Source organism: Poecilia latipinna, unplaced genomic scaffold (genome assembly GCF_001443285.1).
Source record: "Poecilia latipinna isolate Pla-1442-1.1 unplaced genomic scaffold, P_latipinna-1.0 Scaffold3915, whole genome shotgun sequence".
Classification (NCBI taxonomy): domain Eukaryota; kingdom Metazoa; phylum Chordata; class Actinopteri; order Cyprinodontiformes; family Poeciliidae; genus Poecilia; species Poecilia latipinna.
Window position 1 is genome coordinate 332 of NW_015116531.1, and position 10,459 is coordinate 10,790.

Genomic DNA, 10,459 nt, shown 5'->3' on the forward strand with positions numbered 1-10,459 from the left:
TAACTTCAAACCTGAATATGCCAAAACTCTTGGGATTAATTGTTCACATAGTCATAAAACACAGTGAAAAACATTAGGAACCACAGAATAAAAGTATTTTAGAGGCCTATAATGCCTCTAGCATTCTTATGAATCCATATTTGTTGTCAGTTTCTACAAATATACACAAGCACCGTTTTTTTTTTTTTCTTTTTGTCTTTCAAGACTTTCCAGGGCTGATTTAGTTCTGTCCACATGGATGAATGTAGAGATCTCTGGTCTAGCTTTAACTCTGTTTGATGGGCAGGTGGAGTCTACCCAGAGTATGATCAGGATCCTGGGACTGTCTGCCACCCTGCCAAACTACCTGGATGTGGCAGCCTTCCTGCACGTCAACCCCTATATCGGCTTGTTCTTCTTTGACAGCCGCTTCAGACCTGTGCCTCTTGGACAAACCTTTGTTGGGATCAAAACCACAAACAAGGTAAATTGTTGGCCATCATGTATTGATAGATGCATGTTTACAACCAAGAATACTGGTGTAATGATACAAGACGTTAGCTGCATTATTATCTCCATGGTCATTATTATTTGATGTTTGATCATTGGTATTCACAGTAAAGATTAAAAACTGTACAAATGAAGCATCTCAGTGCCTAAACTTCACTTTTATGATGAAGATGAAACCTTTTAAAGCAACAGCAGATCAGTCACTGTTGTTTTGTGTTCTGCACAGATCCAACAGATTCATGACATGGAAGAGGTATGCTACAGCAAGGTTCTGCAGCAGATTAAAGCTGGACATCAGGTGAGTTCTTTTTAATCTAAACTGAAATATATTTGACATTCATACATTTATCCAGTTCTGAAAATGGCAGAGATTCATCACCTAGAAATAAATGTTATATATACATTTGGCTTATTTAAAGGCATTTTAATTCAGTGTATTTATTTTGCCTTAGAAACGAGTGAATAAATAAATTAAATTAGTGTAGATGTGATTGTGCAGGTATTTGAGTTACAGAAATACCCCCTCCAAAAATAAAATAGTTTACAATAATGCTGGCAGCCTTGCATATCAAATTTCAGACTGATCCTTTGAACAGTTCCCAGCATTACAATACAAAGTCCTCATTTCCAGCTGATGAGTGTAAAAAGGAAAGCACAAAATGTATGAGCTGTCAGCCTTTGCTGAATTCTGATCATCCAGGCTAAGTGTTTGGAGTCTTCAGGTACGTTTCCATTGCAGAAAGCCTTTTAGGAACCGTGGTAGTTTTCTGGGGCAGTTTTTTTGTGTATTCCCACAGGACCTAATCAGACCAAAGTGAATAGAAATCTACACCTAAAAACTTCCCTGATAGGGCCTATTTGACCATAATTATTGTTAAACACATTGAGCTTAAAGATATTTTGTCTGATTTAATGTAGATTAATCTCTCTCTGGACCCCACATTTGTCCCTAGTTCACAACGGCACTGCTGCAGGTGGCTCAGTGCTAAGGAACGTAAACAATCTACTGAAACAACCTGATATAGTGGAAAAGAGGGCAAAAAAAAAACATTTGAGGATTGGTACAAAGGATTGGAAGTTAACTTCTGGAGGAAAACCCTTCTGGAAGTTAAAACAGTTCCTTATGGCATTGCACTGTGGCAATGCCATAAATGTCCAGGTATTCATATAGTTTAACTTTTTCATACTTTATGTTGTAGACCGATTTTTTTTTTTTTTTTTTTTTTAAAAATACTTTTTCTGGGGGGAATCTTGTATTAGCAGCTTGCCTCCTTGAGTCAATAGTTTATTGAACCGCATTTCTTAGAATGTCTCTACCAACTGCACACATCTACTGATTGAAATTCTGGCCTGTTCTTTGTCAAAAAATACCACAAGTTGGTGTCAGATTCAACAGAACTTGTGGATCTCAAATTAAATATATATAAAGTAAAATGTCTAAAAGACTGTTTATTTTAAATAAAGCTAAACTTGTCCTGGAGGAAGCAGCTCTCCATGGGCCTCATGCATAAAGCATGCGTACGCACAAAAAATGTGCGGCGCCATATTTTACGCACAAGTCAGCATGTATAAAAATTTATTTTACGTCAAAAGTATATGCACACTTTTTTCTGGTGTGAAAATGTGCAGCAGCCATACATGCTTTTTCTGTGGAAAATATCAAGATACAATCCACTGAAATCTGACTCATTAAGTTATTAAGACCAAGAAGCATCAAACCTGATGTTTTTGTTTTCATGATTTTACTATTTTATTGTTTAAACATAAACGATGAAACTGAACCACATTTATCCACAGACAATAACACGCACACAAAATAAAGAAAATAAAAATAAAAGGATGTGAAAACCTCACTCGAATGTAAATAGTACTTTTCCAAAGTTTTTGTCCCATAAAGATGTAACGCATTGGTCTGTGCTCCAAAGCGCATGAAATGCAACTATGAGGTAATTTCATTCTCACTAAAAAAGAAAACAGGGTTAGATCAGCAGATTAACTCCAAACATGTTTTTTTTATTTTTAAGGTGATCAAGGTGTGTAGACAATCACAAGTATATAAGTAGCTACGCAAAGATGAGCCGCGTAAATGTGGAGCTTTGGCTCTGATGGAGAACATCGCCAATGGAAAGATTCAGAGGGAGCTTTTAGTCAGAGACCATATTGATCTGCTGAAAAATGATGACGGTTCATTAGAGTTTAGATTGCCTGGACTGATCATCCTGGAGCTCCGAGCAAAACCTAAAGAAGGAGCCGTGCGGTACCGGTGCAACTGCAGTCATCATTCAGTCGAGCCGCCCGCTTTGTGAATATGCCTTATGGACATAAAGCATCTTTATTCTGTCAATGTACAACTTATGCACATGATTCTACTATTTAGAATAAATGTCCACATTCCCACTCAAAGACTCTCTGACACGCTGTTTGTCTTTAAATCCCAGCTGAACGCCATGATGTTCAAACAGGCATTTTCATGATCTCTTCATTTTTTTTTTTTTTTATTTATTTATTTATTTATTTATTTATTTATTTATTTATTTATTTATTTATTTATTCTTTAAAATGTATTATTTGTTGTTTTGAGATGACCTTATGTGTCCTGAAAGCACCTTTTAAATAAAATATATAATTATTACTATTATAAATACTTATTTTGCTACAAACAAGGATGTTGCCATGGTTATTGCTTCACGTGGTGGCAGACATCTGGGTATTTATACTAATTTGCATATGTATTTGTGTACTTATGTATTTGATTTATTAAAGAAAGGTGCACAGCCATATGCGTGCGCATGGCTTTTTTACATCTGAATTTTTTTGTGCGTTGCACTTTTCTAAATTTGTCCGTACACCAAGTTTTTGTGTGAAAACTGTGTATTCTTTTATGCATGAGGCACCATATTCTTTACTGTTCCCTCGTCTTACCTTTGTGTTATTTTGCTGAGTTATGGGGAAACAACTACAGAATTTCACTATAATCTTTAATAACATCACACAAACAAGCAATAAGAGTAATCTGGCTGGTGGTTTTGATCATACAAATGCATTATTCATAAAATCTGAACTGTTAAAATTTGCTGACAAAGTAAAATTACAAACTGTTATTATCTTGTTTTAAGCCAAAAATAATTCATTACCGGGAAACATTCAAAAGCTCTTCTTAAAAAAGGAAGAATTTTATAATTTAAGGGAAAATGTAAATTCTAAAATTTTAAATTCAGAACTGTAAGAAAAAGCTTGTGTATATCAGTATGTGGGGTGAAGCTGTGGAATGAGTTAAGCATGGAAATCAAGCAATGTCCAAACATAAAATGTTAAAACATAATTTCAGAAGATGGACTTCACTGCATATCAACAAGAGAAATATTTTCTGTTGTTACTGCTATTATCAAGGTAATTGTTACTATTTATTGAAGTTGTCAAGTATTAGTGCATTATGGTATATTCATTTAGAAATAATTTAACATGTTAAAAATGATGGTTGCTTAAACGGGAATGCGATTATGAATGCACTGAACTAGTTATAGGTATGGATCTAGGAAATACTAAGACTGTTAAAACCAAGTTAACATGAATAGTAACTTGTTGGATGATGCTCCATACAGTGTATCACAAATGTGAGTACATCCCTCACATTTCTGCAGATATTTAAGTATATCTTTTCATAGGACAACACTGACAAAATGACACTTTGACACAATGAAAAATAGTCTGTGTGCAGCTTATATAACAGTTTAAAATGTATTCTTCCCACAAAATAACTCTATATAAAGCCAAGAATGTCTAAACTACCAGCAACAAAAGTGAACTTAGTGAAAGTTGCTTAAATATCAATATTTTGCGTGGCCACCTTTATTTACCAAAACTACCTGAACTCTCCTGGACATGGAGTTCACTAGAGCTTCACAGATTAACACTGGATTGCTTTTCTACTCCTTCATGATGACATCACAGAGCTGGCAGATATTCAAGACTTGGCGCTCCCCCACCTTCCACTTGAGGATGCCCCAAAGATGTTCTATTGAATTTACGTCTGGAGACATACTTGGCCAGTCCATCACCTTTACCCTCAGCCTCTTCAGTAAAGTAGTGGTCATCTTAGAGGTGTGTTTGGGGTAATTTTTATGCTGGAACACTGTTCTGTGACACAGTTTCCAGAGGGAGGGGATCATGCTCTGCTTCAGTATTTCACAATACATATTGGAGTTTATGAAATGTAAATCCCCATCATCTGCTGCACTCATGCAGCCCCAGATCATGGCATTCCCACCACCATGCTTGGCTGTATGCATCACACTCTTTGTACTCCTCATCTGATTGCTGCCACACATGCTGGAGAACATCTGAACCAAACAAATTAATCTTGGTCTCATCAGACCACAGGACCTGATTCCAGAAATCCATGTCCTTTGTTGACATGTCTTCAGCAAACTGTTTGCAGGCTTTCTTGTGTGCAGACTTCAGAAGAGGCTTCCTTCTGGGGTGACAGTCATGCAGACTAATTTGATGTAGTGTGCGACTTGTGGTCTGAGCACTGACAGGCTGACTTCCCACCTCTTCAATCTCTGCCGCAATGCTGACACCATTCCTGTGCCTGTCTTTCAAAGACAGCATTTGGATGTGATGCTGTCATGGAAAAAAAAATTGCTTTAACAAGAGTCTGGATGAGAAGAAATAAGAAATGTATTAAAACCTTGCAAGGTGAGAACAGAAATACAAGGGAGTCTGTCAAGTCTGCTCTGACCAACAGTGGATCTGGCTTCCTTTTATTTATAGGTTCTGGTCAGAGAAGAGAGGCTTGATTGGACAATAGGTGTGAATCTCTGATTGTGATGTACCAACAATTCTGTGGAGCCCAACCCCAATGGCCTGGCCATTTGTCTATTATTAAGGAAAGGAGTTTGTTACTTAATATATGAAATGCAGTCTCAGTTCTGGGTTGAGGAAGTATCACCCCGATTGTCTCCTGGATCACAGACATTCTCTGCTGTTACGTCACACTGTGGAAGTCTATAGGAGAGCAGCTTAGCCAATCTCATGATAAAATCATGCAGACACAATGATCTCATCAGACACAATCTAAAGCACAAGAGGGGTGAGGAGCACATTATAAAATTTTCCATTACAGACGCTGAGTACGTGCACTCAGCTTCTTTGGTCAATCAACATGAGGTCTGTTCTGAATGGACCCAGCTAAAAATGCTGGATGATCTTGGCCACTGTGCTGCAGCTCAGTTCCAGGGTGTTAGCAATCCTCCTGTAACCTTGGCCATCTTCATGTAACACAACAATTTGTGTTTTAAGATTCTCAGAAAGTTGTTTGCCATGAGGTGCCATGTTGGAACTTTCAGTGACCAGTATGAGAGAGTGTGACAGCTACACTACAAAACTGAACACACCTGCTCCCCTACACACACCTTAGGACTAGTAACACTAACTAGTCACATGACATTTTGTGGGGAAAATGACAATGCTCAATTTGGGTATAGTTACGGGTGTAGTCTTTCAGGGGTGTACTCACTTTTGTTGCTGGCAGTTTAAACATTAATGGCTTCATATAGAGTTATTTTGAGGGAAGAATAAATTTACACTGTTATATAAGCTGCACACAGACTACTTTTCATTGTGTCAAAGTGTCATTTTGTCAGTGTTGTCCCATTAAAAGATATAATTAAAAATCTGCAGAAATGTGAGGGGTGTACTCACTTTTGTGATGCACTGTAAGAGGGGTGGTTGTAAAAATGAGTTCATACTTCTACCCACTCCTTTGAAGGTGGACATATACTTTAGTACTGTTCTTCTTTTGTTTTGTTTGCTTTTTTTGGCATTTATTTTGTTTGTGTTTAACTTTGTTTTATTTTTTATTATACTACATTCAAAATAAAGTCAGACTCAGTGGAAAGCCTCTGTAAGCATATCACCACAGAGTTTAGATTGGATTTGATCACAACTTTGGGTCATTCTATGTCATCAATATGCCTAAATCTAATCCATTCCATTTTTGCTGTGGCAGGTTTAGTTGTAGGGTTGTCCTGTATTCTGCTCTGATCTTCCCATCATCTCTGAAGGGTGATGTGTAGTCTTATGCCTCTCCCATGCTTTATCCAAAGCTGAACAGTTGAACCATCGTCTTATGTTAGCAGAACGTATATATTTGCATTCCTTTCCTATGCAGCACAGATCCTCTGACGGGACCCCATGTCCTTGCTGTATCGTCTGTTTTGGTTTAATGAAATGGTCCCAGAGAGAGCAGCGCATTGTTCTGCAGACAGCATCTTCCATGAACAAACACATTGAAGTTTCCATCCAGGAGGGTATTTTTTAGCCATTTCACAGTCTTTGTAGTTATTTAATGAAGAGTTGTACGAATGTACTTAATTCCTCACCATGTCTGATAAATGTTCTCAAAAAGTATTCATGTCACCTGCAAGTATAAATACCGGCTACTGGAAACGGAATGGTTTAAGTTAAATAGCGACATTATTATCTGAGCACAATTCTGCATAAAAAACGGCTACAATCTTTTGACCACGGTGACACAAGACACCCCGCACACAGCTCTGTGTGACTTAGTTTGACCCAAATTGGTCTTGAGAAGGGGAGGCAGTTGCCTCCTGCAAACAAAATGGTGCAATTATGCCACTGGTGGTTTGGGCCGCGTTTGACGTTTGCTTTTTACCCAGGAAGCACATTGGCTAAACCGTGAGTGAAACAGTAACTGTGACTGACTACTATATATTCCATTGAGGGACAGTAACTTTAACATTACATAAACCTTTCTGAACAGGCAAGGGATCACTTTCTCTGTCTATAATCAGACATTAAAGTGACTTGAAACCTTTCCTCCCTCCCTGGCACCTCCAGACCCGGGCACCCATCCGGGCCCGGGCCCTAGCTCCCCTTATAGCTCCGTGCCTGCTTTACACCACACTATTCAGTAGGGGTGCACCAATTTCCTTAATTTTGGAAGATCAGTGATCAGTCGATACTTACATGTGAAGCTGATCTTATCCATCAATCTTATCTACCTCAGCAAAGGTCTAAAAGTCAACCACTGTTCTTTTCTACTCAGCTGTGAGAGAGGTTTCACTGACAGACCGGCCCACTAGTTCATGTCTGCACATTTGCAGTTAACAGTAGACGCCCCACTGTTGTCAACTCATCGACTTTCAGCAGATCAAGCTTTCTAAAAATCGGTAGAGATTGGCGATCAGCCAGAAACTGCAATCAGTGCATCTCTTCTCTTCAGTTGTGGTCTTATCTAAGCAAAGAAACATTCATATTTGCAATGTTCCTAAGCGACTCAGAAAACTACAAACAGGATTCTTTTAAGGCTTTCTTCCTGCTATTACTGCATAAAGGTCAGATTTGTTGACTTGATGTCTAATAATCGTCCTTTGGAGAGATTCTACCAACTGAGCTGAAAATTTCTTCTCTGAGTTAAATTCTCTTATTCCAAACCTAGGATTTGGCAGAATAACAGTTGTACTTTCCTCAAAGTAAATGTTCAAACCTTGCGATATTGTTTTAGAGCCTAACTCAGCTTTAAACCTCTCCACAACATTCTCCCCAAAACCCCAAATAATTAGGTTTGTTCTCTAATATTTTCTAACAAACTAGGGTATTCACAGAGCAGCTTTGTTGAGGGATGTGGAACTAAAGAGGGAGTATAAAGTATTCTTTTCACATGTTTCAACTTTTTATGAGGGAGGAAGTTCTAAAAAGGTAGTTTTTTTCATCTTAATACTTATGCATTGCTTTATGTTGATTCATGGAATAACATCCTAATACGATCTATTGTATTTTGTGGGTGTAATTAGAGGTGCACTGATAATTTTGGAGGATTGGTTGTATCTCAACAGTTCTCTGTTGCTCTGCCATCAAAGAGGTTTGACTGATAGACCCGCCCACCAGGTCATGTTGGCACTTTTGCAGTTAACAATAGTGGCCTACTGCAGCCAAATAAACAACTTTCTTGCTGTATTTAGTGGCATTTCAGACAAAAAAAAAAAAATCATTATCGACCAAAATAGTAATCAACAGATAAGGCTTTTTAAAGATTGGTGGAGATTTACAATCAGCCAGAAACTGCAATGGGTGCATCACAAAGCAGATGTTTCTGGACTGATAGCAGTCGTAGAGGCTGCGTTGTAAATTCTCTACCACAAACCTTGTTTTTCTTATAACCTATCTGAAAATTTCTCAAGGCCTTATTTGCCCCATTGTAGGCCTCCTCATCTTCGTTTCCCCACTCGAACCCATGCACCACCTTCCTCTCATTCTGCCTCCACTCTGCAGCCTCAGAAGGCCTGTTGGGAACATGAGAATTGCAAATTGAGACTTTGCCATTTAATTTCCATCCGCTGCTGGAGTTGAACTCCCTAACAAGCACTGTTTTTATCCTGCTGATTTTATCACAAGTACACTCTCTCGCACACTCACACTTTCCCTTCTCTTAGACAGACCCTTATGATGAAGCATCTTGATCATCCACCACCAGGAAGCTTTTTCTTTTATTAGCATGTTTAAATACACTGCTTCAGTCCACCTTCCATGTTTTAGCTGCTGAGTCCACTGCACAACTGGGAAGACCCCTTCTTCACTCAATATTAAATTGTCAAGAAGTGGCGCTGACGTATATTAATTTCATCATGGTGCATATGATGGATGAAATTTCCTTTATGATTTCCCAGCATCCTCTGGGAAGCATGCTGCCAGAACAAAGTTTAATAAGCTGAGAATCTGGCACTTACGTTTCCACACAGCTCAGTGGTGCTGATAAAACACCTCCAATAAATAACATTTGCTACAGTGTTCCCTCAGGACTGTGTGTGTTGGAACAAGCACATAGCTCACTGCTCCTGCTGCATGTCTCTGCAGTCAGCTACTCTCCTTTGCTCTTCTAGATCTTCATTGGATAAACAAACACAAAAGCTCCTCAAAAGTAAAAAAAATTGTAAAACATTTTTTCATTTACTGTCATGAAAAATGCAAGTTGTCAGAAGACTTTTGCTTCCTTTTTCTTCTTTCCCATTCTGATATCACTTCACATACTTAGTAAAGGCTAAGCTGTGAGGTTCTAGGGTTGTTTGTCTGGTGGGAGATGGACTGAAGATAAAAACAAATCAAATTTCAAAAAGGGACAAAATTCCAAATTCTAGGGGTACAGTTCACAATGTCTGCATTGAAGCTAAAGTATATTTAAACATTAGAATATTTGTTTTCATTGAACACCAAAGCAAAACAATTTTTGTTTTATGTAGTGTCTTTTAAAAGCATTTACATCCCTTCCCCACTTTTGTCCCATTACAGATTAATTGTATTTCCATAGCATTTTTGTGACCAAGTATTTTGTACTAAACTGTGAATTAGAAGGAAAATTATGCATGATTTTTAAAGTTTTGAAAAATAAAAATCTGAAAAGTCAGGCATGCATTTTTATTAGGCCCTCCTTACTAATAAAATCAAGTGCAACCATTTGTAGAAGTTGCCAAATGAATATTGGACACAAAATAAACAAAGTTCACCTGTATGTGAGTATGAAAGAACTCTGTTGGGGCCAGATATGTTTTCAAACTTTAAATTGTGAATCAGTTGTTCCTTTTTGCATTGCTTTAATTTTTATTCTGTATGTTTGTTGAACAGGTCATGGTTTTCGTTCATGCTCGAAATGCCACAGTGAGGACAGCTTTTGGGTTGATAGAGATCGCAAAAAACCGAGGAGAAATCTGTTTCTTTCAGCCAGACCAGGGCTCAGACTATGGCCAGTGTGAGAAACAGGTAAAACAAAAAAAAACACATTTTATGAGATTTGAGTCTTTTCCAGGTAAGTTGCGACAGCATTTATTTTTTTCCCTCCTTGATGTCCAATAAACTAATGCTTGAAAAGCCTCTTAAAAAGTAACCGTAAAAAGTAAAGTACAGGTGCTGGTCTTAAAATCAGAATATTATGAAAAAATTGATTAAAATCAGT

General features: G+C 37.8%; 1 long non-coding RNA gene across 1 annotated transcript; it reads left to right on the forward strand.

Moving 5' to 3' along the window:
* Positions 1–226: 226 nt before the first annotated feature.
* Positions 227–10,181, forward strand: LOC106941875 (uncharacterized). Its single transcript, XR_001423474.1, has 3 exons — positions 227–463; positions 716–787; positions 10,132–10,181. It is a non-coding gene; the product is annotated as an uncharacterized LOC106941875 (long non-coding RNA).
* Positions 10,182–10,459: the final 278 nt, after the last annotated feature.